General features: G+C 37.7%; 2 protein-coding genes across 10 annotated transcripts in view; one reads left to right on the top strand and one right to left on the bottom strand.

Moving 5' to 3' along the window:
- The window catches only part of LOC114876503, a 38,497-nt gene that overhangs the window by 13,215 nt on the left and 10,417 nt on the right, over positions 1–14,865 (bottom strand). The window contains exon 2 of one of the 6 annotated variants that reach the window (XR_003789396.2): positions 6,175–6,734. The exons of the other annotated variants lie outside the window; for them this stretch is intronic. The gene's annotated coding sequence lies outside the window, so the exon portion shown is untranslated. Of the gene's footprint in view, positions 1–6,174; positions 6,735–14,865 lie in introns of those variants that run through there. 6 annotated transcript variants of the gene reach the window in all.
- Positions 1–14,865, top strand: part of LOC114876493 (sodium/potassium-transporting ATPase subunit alpha) — a 78,705-nt gene that overhangs the window by 11,253 nt on the left and 52,587 nt on the right. The gene's annotated exons all lie outside the window — the stretch shown is intronic.

Below are 14,865 nucleotides of genomic sequence, written 5' to 3' on the forward strand. Positions count from 1 at the left end.
AAACGACTACCCCTTTATGTTTCCTATTTCTTTTGATATTTTACAATTTCTTCCTGCACATTTCACCTACCATATTTCAGCTAAATCGCCTGGACTGTTATGAATAGCTATAAATAAAGTGGCTCAATCTCGTGAAAGGGCAATGATAGTTTTCAGAAGGGTGAAATTTCAGCGAGGTCGAAGGGTGCATGACCGAGTATTTCACGGGTCAGAGTTGCTCGATTCGCGAAGATTACACCGTCAATGCTTTTATATTGCCTTTGTTCGTATGCTTCGGGTACCCGATCCGTCCCGGATTGTTCAAAACAAACGGGTACCCGCACACCCGTGTTGCCACCCTATCATCGATCCAAGGGTGCTATTTGATCTGTAAGATTCGGCTGACTCGAAGCAATTTATTCAAACAATCGCAGTTGCAGCTGTTTCTTCTCTGCCTGTTCGAGCCATTAATAGGGTCGATCGTGCACGGGTATCGATAACCTGGCGAGAATAACCGATCTCCGTTTATCTCTTCGTGTCCTCATTGGACCCTACCTCTTCCTATCCACCCCTTTCAACATCTACCCGCACGATTGCGTTTCGACAAAAGGAGAAAAGATAGAGGAATGAAGAAGAAGAAGAATAATACGTGCTTTGTCGGTCACAGGGACTCTATTGTTTCGACCTTCTTTCCGCGACGGTGCAACGAACGCGAAACCGCGTCTAGATGGCGCTCTAGTTAATCAGCGTGCACCCTCTCCGAGGGGAAACATGAGAATGAGGGCTACTGAAAACTCGGACATTGTCGAACTAGGATTTCCGGGTTTGAAATAACATTTTTCTAACCACCAAGGGATTTTAATAAGCTCTCCCACGGTTTTAATCGATGGGAGATTTTTAGCCAAAATAAGCCTACGTTGCGCCAAGTAGCCCTTTCTAAGAAGTGACACTGAAAGAGTTACATCATTGCCCATTACATTTAATTAGTATTAGGCTAATTAAAAAAAATTTAATGTCTGAGAAATATTAAATCAAATTTTCCTGAGTTAACGTTCATACGCTGCTTTCCTTACACCGCTATTTTCCCTAGGGAAACCTACCCTGCTCTCGTCTATTTACTTAACCCCTCAAGCTGATAATTATGCACTGACAGAATTTATGGCACACGTTCAGATATCGCACGTGGCATAATTTAGATTAATTCAATGAGATTCGTACGGGTTCTGTTTAAAATTTCATTATTCGAATTAGGCGTACTTCTCTTATAAATATAAAAAGAATTCCATTTAACTTCTTGGTTTTACAGTTTCATCCATAAAACGAAGTCCTTCCTTTTCCTTCCTTCTTACATTAGTTCGAATGAAACGAAAGGAAAACAGACATCCGAGTCTAAGACAGAAAAGGAATAATTCCAATTTCTAATCACTGGTGACGTGTTGGCGTATTTTCGCGTTGATGGGGTTGGCGAGAAAAGAAAAGGGGTGCCGGGGGGGTGGTTGAAAAGAAGCACGAAGTCGAGGCGAGAAAGCAAGGAAGCGAGGAGGAAAGGTGAGGAATGGGTAGAAGAGGGATCGGAAAAAGGGTCGGCGGGGGTTGGTCACGGGGGTGGGGGTTGTATCGACCGCGCCGCACTGCGGGGCTTTATCCCCTCTTCTTCCGACTACCCCCACTAACAACCCTTCTGGAACGACCAGTCTACTCTTCTACCGCTACTGGAGGAATCATCCCTCTTCGCCATACTTTGAACCCTCTTTCTTACACTCTTCCGCCCTTACCCTTTTATCATTTTTCCTTCTTCTTTTTTCTCTCGTTTCTATTATACGTTTTGACTTTTTTAATCGTTTCTCTGCTTCTCTTCTTGTTTCGATCTTCTCACATCCCACTCCAGATCGACGGGAGTTTTCCGTGATAAGCAGACGAGAAACGGAAGAACGATAACGTGCAAACCAGAGGGAATAGATTGGAACAGATTTATCGGGAGGAAAAAGGCGTGGATCCGTGAATTGAAACACGAATGATTGGAATTGAGTTAACACGTTAACAATTGAGTTGATCGGATTTCTATTAACACGTTCGTTACCTCTTAAAGCTTCATTAGATTTTTATTATATAAAATATCTAATACGAATATTTTTAATAATACTACTGACGGATTTCTTATGGGTACTCCATGGCCACCCTCGTACGGGTGATGTACCAATCAAGGGGTAAAAATAATTGAAAGATTCAATCGAATTTTTTAATAATCACGGTTTCCATTCAAGTTATAGAAACTAAAAACGGTGTTCCATTTATTCAAAAAATTCTAATCTCTCTCCTTCTTTTCTCCCATTGTTACACCCTTATTCTCTTTCTCCCTCAACCGCATGCTCCTTTTTTCTATTCAATTGAAGCATCCTTTCCTCATCTCTCGCATTATCCGTCCCAGTTTGAACTGGTTCGTTTCACACCCCTGCCACCTTGGTCACTAACCCTGTGGAAATAGGGTCTGAGGAAACGGATAGAGGGCAGCAGGATTTCCTCGCACCCTCGATATTCCAATTTCTCGTATTTTTCTCGTAATTTCGTTTGCCGATCGACTCTGTGATCGAAGTTGGTCTGGGAGAAAGGGTCGATGCATAGGCGAACAAGAGGGGTAGTTGCATCGAGAATTTGTTGACAAGTATAAAGGCTTGTTACATCGAGGGCTGTTCGGTGGAGAGGTTGCTCGATTAGATGGAAAATGAAAATTGAATGAGAGACACACCCAAGGGGTTGTTTTTTCAACATTCTCCAGACCTACCAACCCCTTCCAGGGTGAAGAGAAAAATAAAAGACGTGTTGAGAAATGAAACGTTACTAAATGATGGAATCTTAAATAAATGAAAATTGTATAATTCTTTGAAAAATCATTTTCAAATGTACTTGAGGTGAGTTTTCATTAAGGTGATAATGAAAAGAGACACAGAGGGTGGTGTTCATAAGGGACAGCAAGAAAACAGAATTGAATTCTCACATTATGCATACACAATGGTCTTTGCTGAACAAATGGACTGGCAACGTTTTCTTTCTTCTTTAACTTTCCTTTCGACACGAAGGGGAAAAGTAGATCCATAAATAAAAGAAACGTCTCCTTGTCACACTTTAATTCTGCGTTGTTTAAAATTCATCCCCTAGCTTTGCTTCTTCCAAGACGAGGCTAAATGGAAAGCTGGCCGAGAACCTTTGAGCTTTACCACCCTCTTCGTGGAATGTTAAATAATTCCCTATTTCTTGAAGAATTATTCAACCGTTCGTATCTACGCTGATTGCTATACATTACCCTTCTTAAAATTCTACGATTCGTTATAACTAGCACGAGGTAAAATTAGCTCAATTTTTAATTTGCTGTAGATAATTATAGAAAAGCTGTTATTTTGATCTATATTTTTCAAGGGTTACAGAGCGACTGGGATCGTAAGAGGCATAAGAAAAACGGTCAAAAGAAAAGATCAAATGACACTTCTCGCTATCGCTATGCTGCAAACAAAATTCGGTGCCCTAATTTGAAACCACTGTGATTTATATTATTACCATTTGACTGATTTGAAGCCACTGTGATTTATATTATTACCATTTACAGTGGGTGATCAAATTATTATGAACAGATGGAAAACTTACATATATTATGTTTCCGATGCTATTATGTATTCCATAAAAGTGAAATATACCCTTTCCAGCAAAAACCGTAACAGCCTGCCTAACTAATAAAAAAATTCAAGTTTTACCGTGGCCTGGAAACTCACCAGATATGAACCCAATAGAAAATCTATGGGAATTATTAAAGCGTCGCATTGCATCAGAGACAATAACTAAGAAGCAACAACTGATTGACAAAATTATATTCGTATGGCATCACGACGCAGAAATGTTAGAAAATTACCGCCAAGGGCGGCGTGACCAAATATTAACATTATATGTTTTTTAAATTATAAAAGCTGTAAAATATAGCAATATCATAATAATAAAAATATAACAGTAAGTTTTGCAATAAAAAAGGATACCATTTTAAATGTATTTTCAATCTATTCCCAATCAAACTTCAAATAAGTGGTAATTTCGAACTGTTACAATCACCAGAGAAATGAGGCTGGGTACAATAACGTTTATTCGAAATTACTCGTTTCATTTTTTGTTATTTTTTATTATAGGATTTCCAACAAAAGCAATGACAGGTTCGAAAATTTAATTATTTCCTCTTGTTATTCGTTGTCCGTTTTCACCCTCGTTTCTGTCCAATCAATAGTGTAAATAATTGCCTCTATCTAAATGAATCACAAATAGTCTTCGTTTCGCTGCTTGGACACTTTCAATTTCATGTTCAAAAATTTTATAATATATTAACTTTATTTTTCTCGATTTTGATGGAACTTGTTATAAAAAAATTCATGTTGTAAAATTTCAATGGAATTCAAGAATAAGATACGAGACTCTGCAAGGGTAAATTGAAAAATGGACAGCCCTACGGTTGTATTTTATCCGTAACATCGAAATAATTCGATACAGGCGTGCTTAAAACGACGACGTAGCGTAATATAGGTAAAATGAGTTTCGTATAGATTTCGTATAAATTCCTAAACAAGGTCACGTAGATTTCGAAACTGCTAAAACCTCAGAACTGACTCCAGTCTCGGATTTCTATCTACTGAAATTACTGAATTTTACAAAATTCAATGATTGTCTTCAGAAATTTAAGGTGTTAAAAATTGTATATTTATTAACTGTTCAAAATGATTTGCGGTTTTAATGGATTGCTCAAGATGTTGACAGTGTTGCGTTATCAAGAGTCCCTGAGAAGGAATGTGACATGCGTTCGTGTCTGTAAAATAAACAATTAATTTCGGAAATATTTTTCAATAATGCGTAAAACTTTCATTATGCAACAATGAGAAATGAAAAAAGAATTAATACTATTAAACACGTAAGCCCAATTTTCATTATCCCTCGGTGAATTTATTTCTTGGGGATAAAAACCGTCAATGATTTTGCTAAAACTCCAATTAAGTTTCTCCCCATAAATGGTTTTAGATTTCACGAATTATCGAAGAAATTGTAGGAGGTACTATTAGGTTTGCTATTTTTCTCGCAAGTTCAATTTTCAGCATCCCTATCAATTGTCGAACGTCTCATTATCCCGACGTTCATTTCGCGCTAATGAAACGGTTGTCGAGCAATCGTTGCTTCTCCTTAATCGAGTAAAAAGTCCTCGTTCATTCGCATAGTTTTAACGATGGAAAAAATAGCGCTCCTCCGGGGATCGATCGGGGCTCTCTGGCGACAGATAAGTCGAGAAAATATCGCAGCTTCCTAGAGCAGTCGTCGGCATCGTTGAATTCGTTCGAGTGCCAGCCGAATAAAGCAACCGAGGCTCCTTAATTACGCGATTCGGAAGCTGGCCAAGAAAGAAGAAGATGGAAAGAGTTGTATCAACGCCTTAACGCGACCAAACGTTATCGAAGATACTACCACAAATCGCAGCATGAATGCAACATGAATTACAAACGAAAAGTCGATGAAAAGTTTGAATCTACAACGGCGTCTAGGCAATTAATTATTGTAGTGGTGAAAGAGATTCTCAGTACTTGACGAGTCAACAATCGTACGCAGACGTATTCAAATATTTGCCTGGAAACAGTCGGCCAGGTTAACAGAGAAGAATGCTCTTTTTATTCAGTATGAAAAGCTCTGTAGGCGTTGGTAATTTTCAAGAGAATATCAGCATATGAAAAAGCACTGGGGACACATGGCGAACCAGTTTTCCCGCAAAATCATAAAACCATTTTTATTCTACAGTAGCCATTCTAGTAGTCAAGATCAAGAATAATCAGACTGCCAGTAATTAAGGAGTATGTAGCGAATAAGTTTCCGAATGGCCCCACCAAAATTGAGAACTCAGGTTCGGTATATAACCTAAATTGACTACTAGAAACCGATTAAAATTGGTTTCATAGCTGGATGCCTTACCGTTTTTGAGATATCGTGGTAAGAAATTTTTGTACAATTTTGGGACTACGCATGCGCTATTCGGTACTGCGCATGCGCTATTCGGTACTGCGCATGCGCTATTCGATACTGCGCATGCGCTATTCGATGCTGCGCATACACAAGACCTAACCTTACCACGATATCTCGAAAACGGTAAGACATCCAGCTCTGAAACCAACTTTAATCTGTTTCTTGTAGTCAATTCTGGTTATATACCGAACCTGAGTGGGGCCATTCGGAAACACAGCCTAAATAGCTATATAATGGCTATGTAACGAGAATCTAGACTTCTAATACCTGCTGACGAGAGTAAGTCAAACAACTGACATGAAAAATAGTCAGGCGATGGATATGAAATCCATGAGAAGCAAACGTTGATGGATTAGCTTGATACGACGAAAGGGTTAAGAATGACCGATGTTGTTCATCTACACACATTCGGAGAATGGACAATGTGTACGTACGTGGTGACCGTGACTGTATCTGCGTCGGAGGAAGAGACATATTACGCTCAATCTACCTCCGCTCCGCTCGACTCCTACTTCGCGTTTCTCGCTCGTGATCTGCGACCCAAAGAGAGAAAAACACGCGTGTACCAGTGTGACTCACCCTGATATTCGACACGGTTTCCTCGGGCTGTGCCTGTGACATCGCGACGTGACTCGAACCGACACGCGTGTTAACGCTCGCGGATCGAGCCAGCTCCGACGCGTACTCGCCGAGCTGGTGCTCTTTTCTTTGGAGCTGATGATCTGCAAATCCGAAGGAAACGAAGACTATCCAATCTAATTTTTCAAAAATTTTATTTTACCTTTAATTAGAATAATTTCTGAATAATTATTAAGAAGCGGAAGCTAACCGTAATATGTACGTCAAAGGTGATTTCGAAATGAAACACACCTGAATGCAGTGATACGTGCTCGACGAATTTCGAGGCACGTGTAAGTTTGTTAGAAACCATCAGCTGGTGGGCGTACAGTTTCGACACAAGAACGATCAGTTAACTAGTTGAATATTCGCTAGCATAGACACGGTGTATGACACGACGACTAGAGGAAACATTAGGCAACGTTAGACTGGTATGCGTGAGAGTGTACCACGGAGGCCGATATTACATATACCTGGCTCTATTACGTGCCATTAAAGCACGTTAAGTATCGTTTTCATCGCGTTTAAGGTCAGGTGTATGGGAATACATAAATCGTATTACGCCTACGGTGATAAGAATTAGAGATTCTCTTAATTCCGCCCAGCGACGCACAGTAATCTTAATGAGCCAATCAATTTCTAAAAACTCTTCGTATAATATTATTATATAATATTTTTTTATCGTGGCTTCATTTCTTTCTTCTCGCCATTTAATATTCATAATTGAAAGCTGAGACCCGCTGTAGTTAGGTCAGTTTAGTTAGGTTGATAATTAAATTTTTATTTAATTAACTGTCAAGTGAAAATATAGTATTTTGCGTACTATATTTTCTTTCAACAATGTGTAGTACAGGTGGCAACTGTAGATACAGGATATGCAGGATACCGATAGAGAGGAAGTTGAATGGTAACCGAAGGACCCATAGGTAAAGCCTTCTGATCTTTCCACAGGATTGACTATATCGAAAAGGCTGGTAGCGTATCGGGACGGACGATTAGGGTCATTGGTTTTCCAAACCAACGAAGCTGTTGTTGGGAAGAGCTTCGAGGCTGTGATAAAGCTCGACACAGTGCTGCTCCTCCTCGTCATCGATCGTCCTGAATGCGTTCGTATTCGCATGAACTCGCACGGAAGTCGTTTCCGTGCTGTTCGCGAAGAAACCAAGCCGCGTTTAATAAGTTAAACCGAAATCAAGTTTCCGCGTTTGGATTTCCAAGAGGCCCGAGAAACGGCTGCCTTTTAATTGAAAATCAAAGGAAGTATTGAATCCTCTCTGGCTCTATTGTGACTCGCGAGTCTGTTGTTTGACCAAAGTTCAGCTCGAAACGGGAATTCGTATTCCTCGCGCTTGAACGATCAATGGGAACACGATCGTGGAACTTAAATGGCTGTGGAAACTTGGAACCTACCGTTTTTAACTGCTATCTTGAACTTTCAGAGATTCCTAGAAATTCCAAAATCTACTCTGATAATTCTTATCTGTTTCGAGAATGTAGTAGCTTAGGTTGTATTATGAAGTTTCAAGATTATATTTCAAGTTAAATCGTCGAGAACTTAGTCAACGATTCTACATCTAACAATAAGTCAATTTACCTTGTTGTACATTCGCGAGCAACTCAGACTTCCCCAGGGAAAATGGCGATGTCCCGGGTTCTCGTCCTTCCCCATAGGCTTCCCGAGGGGAACAGCCAATGTATAAAAGTTCACGCGGGAGATTTGAACTGATATTTACTCGTCATTCATATTTCTCAGTTGGTTTTCGAGATATTACACTAACAAATTTGGAGATTTTTCACGGGAAAAATTCACTTCAGTGGGAAATATCAGCAGGGGCCCTAAAGTTTGGGCCTGCCGTCCCGCTGGCCGCCCGTGGTATCCATTTCAAGTGGTACTGCCTAACACGCGGCACTTTACGCGCGAACAGGACCCCTGCTGATATTTCCCACTGAAGGGAATTTCTCCCGTGAAAAATCTCCAAATTTGTTAGCGCAATATCTCGTAAACAAATGAAAATCATGTGTATATATGCAAGCTTAATGAATTCGATTTCAAAAGCACTATCAAATGATCGAAAGAAAAATATATAGTTCCATTTAAAAAACCAAACTTTGCCATTATATTTTTGAAAATAATGATGCAAAAAAAAATTTGTCTATGTCAAGATGTTGCTCCATCTTACCATGCAATGACCACCAAAGCAATTTTCTGTATCTTTAATAGTTTAGAAAATAGTGGAGTGTTTCCAGTTACATGGGACACATTGTATAACATACTAAACTTTAAGATATGTAATAATTAGAAATGATAATTTTTTTCTTTCTAAATTACTTTTAATATTAATATCGTCAAAATGATGATTTATTCGAAACGAATTCCAACGAGGGGCTAGGAGCCAGAATCGAACGAAAAGTATTCGTAGAAAGGTATCTCCGACACGAGTAATTAAAGTCGGCTGGAATTCTTGGGGTTCTTTCATTGCTACGCTGCTCCTTTAATTATTTAACTCTTCTTATTTAACCGTGCGAGATAAACGGCAGGGATAAAAGCAGCGCGTTTCAGCTTCGAAAGTAGCAATGGTACGCGAGTAATCAGACAAACGGTAGACGAGCACAGTCGTGTCGGATAAAGACGAGAGGGCTCGGGTGGCGGGTACCTGAGACAGGCGAACATTCGGGTATCCGCCCGAACTAGTGATGGGCATATTTCTGAATTGTATCGATATACATCAATTGAGAATAAAGTATCGATATTATTGGTATCGATATGTACAATTAAATTAGAAGTGAAGTTCAGTAAAAAATAGACTATTTATTCAAATATTTGTTTTATATACTACAGGGTGCGTCACGGAAAGCAGACGTTTTTAAAATAAATATTTCTCAGTTAATTTCTAGCGTAATTTTAATTTATTGTCACGGTATGATACATTATTACATGCCATTTTAGGCTGTTTATGTATGAAAAATGATGTCACTTAAATGGTGACCATTTTGGTGAATGCAACTTTGCAGTCGCTCCCGGAAGTTCCTAGTTGCTGGCGAATGGCATCCTTCAGTTCTCCTAATGTCCGTGGCTTTCCTTCGTAAACGCGTGACTTAAAATAGCCCCATAGAAAAAAATCACACATTGAAAGGTCAGGTGACCGAGGAGGCCAAGGAACGTCACCGAATTTTGAAACGAGGCGATCAGGAAACATGGCTCGAAGAACAGCCATTGATGTCCTGGTAGTATGAGCGGACATTAGGAGAACTGAAGAATGCCATTCGCCAGCAACTAGGAATGATAAACGAAGAACTGTTGAAGAGAGTAGTAGCGAACTTCCGGGAGCGACTGCAAAGTTGCATTCATCAAAATGGTCACCATTTAAGTGACATAATTTTTCATACATAAACAGCCTAAAATGGCATGTAATAATGTATCATTTCGTGACAATAAATTAAAATTACGCTAGAAATTAACTGAGAAATATTTATTTTAAAAACGTCTGCTTTCCGTGACACACCCTGTATAATAAACATATTATTATATTTAATATTTTAATTTTTTTGAACTTTCATCCATTACGAGGATTATTTAGAATCTATATACAGATCTTCTGTTAACAGCTTATATCTAATTTACGTTTACATAACTACTTATTAACTTATGCATTACTATACATTGAGATCGATATTGCATACATTCTACATATATTGTGCCTACAGTGATGCTTGTTCAGGCCAAAATCGCAACATTAAAGTAGCATTGACATGGCTGAAAATTGCCCAGTCATCGAATAATAATATTGAAACGATAGACCACAAATTTTTGGTATCGGGTCATTCCTTTCTACCGAATGACCGTGATTTTGGTTTGGTAGAGATGAAAATAAAAAAAGCAAATTACTTATACAATCCTGAACATTACTATGAATTGTTCGAAAATTGTAGAAAAAGATATACATTTTCGATCAAACGAATGTCGCAGCCGGATTTTATTTCAACGAAATCACTTGAAAAATCAACAACAAGGAGAGAAAGAAATACCGCGGGCGAATCTGTCTCTTGGCTAAAAATTCAATGGATGAAATTTTTGAAAAATGAACCTTATAAAATGTTTTATAAGACTTCTTTAGATGATTCTGAATTCCAAGTTTTGGATCTTTCTCCTAAAAGAGGAAGACCAAAAATATACGAAAATATTCAATTACTTCCATTATACAACACCACTAGACCAGTAACGGAAGAAAAACATAAAGATCTTATGTGTTTACTACCATACATCCCTCCAGTTTTTCAGGAACATTTTAAAAATCTTAAAAACTCGAAATTATGATAAAAATGGATTACTTTTTTAAAATGATTAATAAATGTTTATGAATTATTTCGTTAAAGTTGTTGTTTCAAATAAAAATCACAATTTTTTATTACTTTAAGTCAATTATAGGACATTCAGTTAAGTTTGAAAATGGTCTAAGTCAATTCAAGCTTTAAAAACAACATTTTCCCATGAAATTCACACAAAATTTCATATCTATAATAAATTTCCATTCATCAGGACTAATAAAATTATAAATTAAAATGTCGCATAATGTAAAAATATTTTTTAATTTATTCAAATGCGATTCATTAAATATCTCGAAACAAGAAATATGTGACTTAGACCACTTTCATAATTATGGGCACAAATATCTCGAAACAAGAAATATATGACTTACAAGGGGAACTACCCAAGTGTTACACTCACTTATTAATGAAACTTTGCCAGCTTGTAGAACGCGTCGAGCTGAACGCGCCTATACCCCATTTTGAGGGCAGACGGCTAATTGTTTAAAAGATATTAACAATTACAGTTAGTTATTCCTTACATTCGGAGGTATAACAAACTCACACATACAACTCGCAATCTAGAGATCCACGGTTCAAATCCTTGATTCCCAACATTTTTTTTTTTTAAATGATATTTGTCTCTTTTTGAATAACTATTATCTAAAAATTATCATTTAAAAAAAAAAAACCAGGAGCTCAGGATTTGAACCGAGGACCTTTAGATTACGAGTTATGTTTTTAACCATGGAACCGATCGGTGACTTGCAATTTGAAGGTCCTCGGTTCAAATCCTTGGTTCCCAAAAAAAAATTTTTTTTTTTTATGATAATTTTTATGTAATAGTTATTCAAAAAGAGACAAATTATCATTAAAAATAACAAAAAAAATGTTGGGAATCAAGGATTTGAACCGTGGATCTCTAGATTGCGAGTTGTATGTGTGAGTCTGTCATACATCTCAATGTAAGTAGTAACTAACTTTAATTATTAATATCTTTTAAACAATTAGTCGTCTGCCCACAAAACGGGGTACAGGCGTGTTCAGCTCGACGAGCTCTACAAGCTGGCAAAGTTTCATCAATAAGTGAGTGTAACACTTGGGTAGTTCTCCTTATTAGACCATTTTCATAATTATGGGCACATATATACATATAAATAAACATATAATTGAAACTTATTGCTACAAAATATTTTTCTATCAAATTTTCTCCTTACTGCATATATATTGTATCAAAATTTCAATATTCATATATTATCGATATTCCAAATATCGATACTATATCGCCCATCACTATCCCCAACACACCCCCAATAATCAGACAGCGAGTGATTACTCTCAGAATAGCCAAAAGTAGATACATTTATTTAAAATAAATATATTCGCTGGATGAACGGAAGTGAAAAATTTCATTTGCTTCTTTCTCGGAGGAGTCAGAGGTGTGCAGAGGAGAGGCGTCGAGCGTGAGACACGTGAACAGTTGGTCCGCGAGTGCATCGTGTGCACATTTAAACGAGCTCAATCGTACGCGACCCCATTTAAATAACGACGAATTGAATCCCGGAGTGTTTCCTCCTCGCTTTTGCCCTCTCTGCTCTCCGACTCGCTACACCGCTTTTAATCTCTGACTCCTGTCCCGACCAGTTTCCCTTAAGCCCGTGATTTCTGAAAAGCTTCCAGCTCCAGCTGCCTCTCGCCGGTTTCAATGATTCCGTTGACGCCATCGTTGCGGCTGATTTCTGCCAGCGGGCTTCGCGATCAAGAGCGCACTTTCCACGCGAACCGACGCGACGCTCGTCTATTTTCCCGAAAACGTGGACAACATTAATATTTTTCTTAATTATACGTTATACGTTACAAGCAGCCAGTATTAGGGGTTTTATGATACGCAGAATCTGATTGTGAGGTCATTTTTTTCTTTAGTAGGACAAAAAGTAGCTTTCACGCTAAACGTACACAATCCTGCCAGCTGATTTAGAATATGATTGTTTTTGGAACTCAATAATAAAAGTATTGTTATCAATAAAAGTAACAGATTTGGTGCGATTTTAGTAGTAGGAAATCGTTTAATCTGGAAATTTAATCAGGATTTTTACAGTAATACAAATTATGTGAATTGATTACCTATAATAAAATAATTTTAAGAAGTGAGCAGGGTAAGATTGTAACGTTAAATATTGCATGTTTAATTACAGTTGTGCAGCGGATCATTCTGTAAATAAATAGCGATAACCTTGGAAACCCCAAAAAGCCGCATCTAATTTTAATCAGAACTTCTTCAGTAATCTCTAAGCTCCATTTAACAAAAGAAATCAATACTTGATTTCGATTGATAGCTAACTTTCTGACTAAGGATGTGTAAAAAATATGTATTTTAATTTTTGTTGTTTATAAAAGCTGTGGAAGTGGTTTAATTTTAAGCAAACCATAGTTCATACAATACTACATTATTGCTTTGATAGACAAACATGATAATTTGTATATTAGTTTCAAAATAACTTTTTAAATCATGATGATCAAGTTTGAATTGGAATAACTTCGAAAGGGTTGCCAGTGGAACATTAAAATTAATAAGAAATCATGTACTGATAAGTCGTTTGCCAATAACATTAATTTGATTTGATGAATTGCAAACTTTATTAATTTTTTCCACATTTTCGGGAAAATAGAACACTGTGCGACTGCTGAAAGCGGAGAAAAATTGTCTTTGTGAAAATTGAAAATAAAATTTGAAATCACGTCGTTTCAATCGTTAATATCGAACTCCGTTAAAGCTAACCCGTTTCCGTTTAACCAGAAACGAAATCTGCCGAGGAACAAGATCGTAAATGAAAAGGAGGATCGTAAAATGACGATTTCACGGTTGGAAACGGAGATCGGAAGCTCTCGTGATCTCCGTTGCTATCGTCGAAGTGCAAGGTGAGGTCGATCAACCTGCAGCGGACGTGTTTCTCGTGTCATCGGGATGTTACGCGAACTCGCTATTGAAATGACGAAGAAAGAAGAAGGAGAGCTTGTCGATAGAGGACTATCCAATAACTGGTCGACGATATCTGTTCGTTCGAGACCGCCAGTCGCCGGTTTTCCGGTTCGAACTGGTTAGGAAGCTCGGGGCGCCGTTCATTGTTCTTGAATGATTAGTCGAAGCGGAACTTTGGCATTGTCGGCGCGAGTACGCGAGCGCCTCAGCTTCTGGTACGGTCGCTTTAGTTCTTGTCGCTATTTCCTCTAAATTCTAAATTAATTCTAAATTAATAATGGTCTCCTGACCATTATCCGACCTGACCCGACCTGAGGCTTGAGTACATAGACACTTAAGGGGCTATACCAGTGTAACACTTTCGAAAAATCAATTTTTTTTTGCATATTTTGAAAGTCTGTACTCTATAGAATATCATATTAAAATTTTAAGGTCGAATCTCAAATAGTTTATGAATGGCAGCGTTCTAAAGAGTAACTGCTGGCATGTCAGAAACGCGCTTACCGCCGCACAGTGGGGTATTTGCCTCTCAAACGCGGTAAAAAGTCATTGTTAGAAAACTATCTCTAAAGTCAAAAAGTACTATGAAAATAGTTAATTGAATATTTTGCCCACAATAGTATACTTGTTTTTCACATTTATTAATTTTCAACGTGGGTACAGAGGTTTAAAGAAGGCAACTCCGAAATTCTTAAAAACTACAACTATTATTTATGCTTTTAATTCTCACTCAATTTAATTAATTTATGATGGGTTTAAACGTGCCAGATATGTATTTTAATTGTACCAAGTTTCATTTTATTATCTATAATATTTTTGGAATTATACCGTATTGAATATTTTCCATCTTTATTGTTTATTTTAAAAAAAGTCCCGTGGAATCCCGTGTTCTATTTAGTATCATTTGAAAGGGCAAAATCTTACCTTTAAAATAAAAAAAAATTAACGGC

Source organism: Osmia bicornis, chromosome 15 (genome assembly GCF_907164935.1).
Source record: "Osmia bicornis bicornis chromosome 15, iOsmBic2.1, whole genome shotgun sequence".
In the NCBI taxonomy this organism is placed as follows: Eukaryota; Metazoa; Arthropoda; class Insecta; order Hymenoptera; family Megachilidae; genus Osmia; species Osmia bicornis.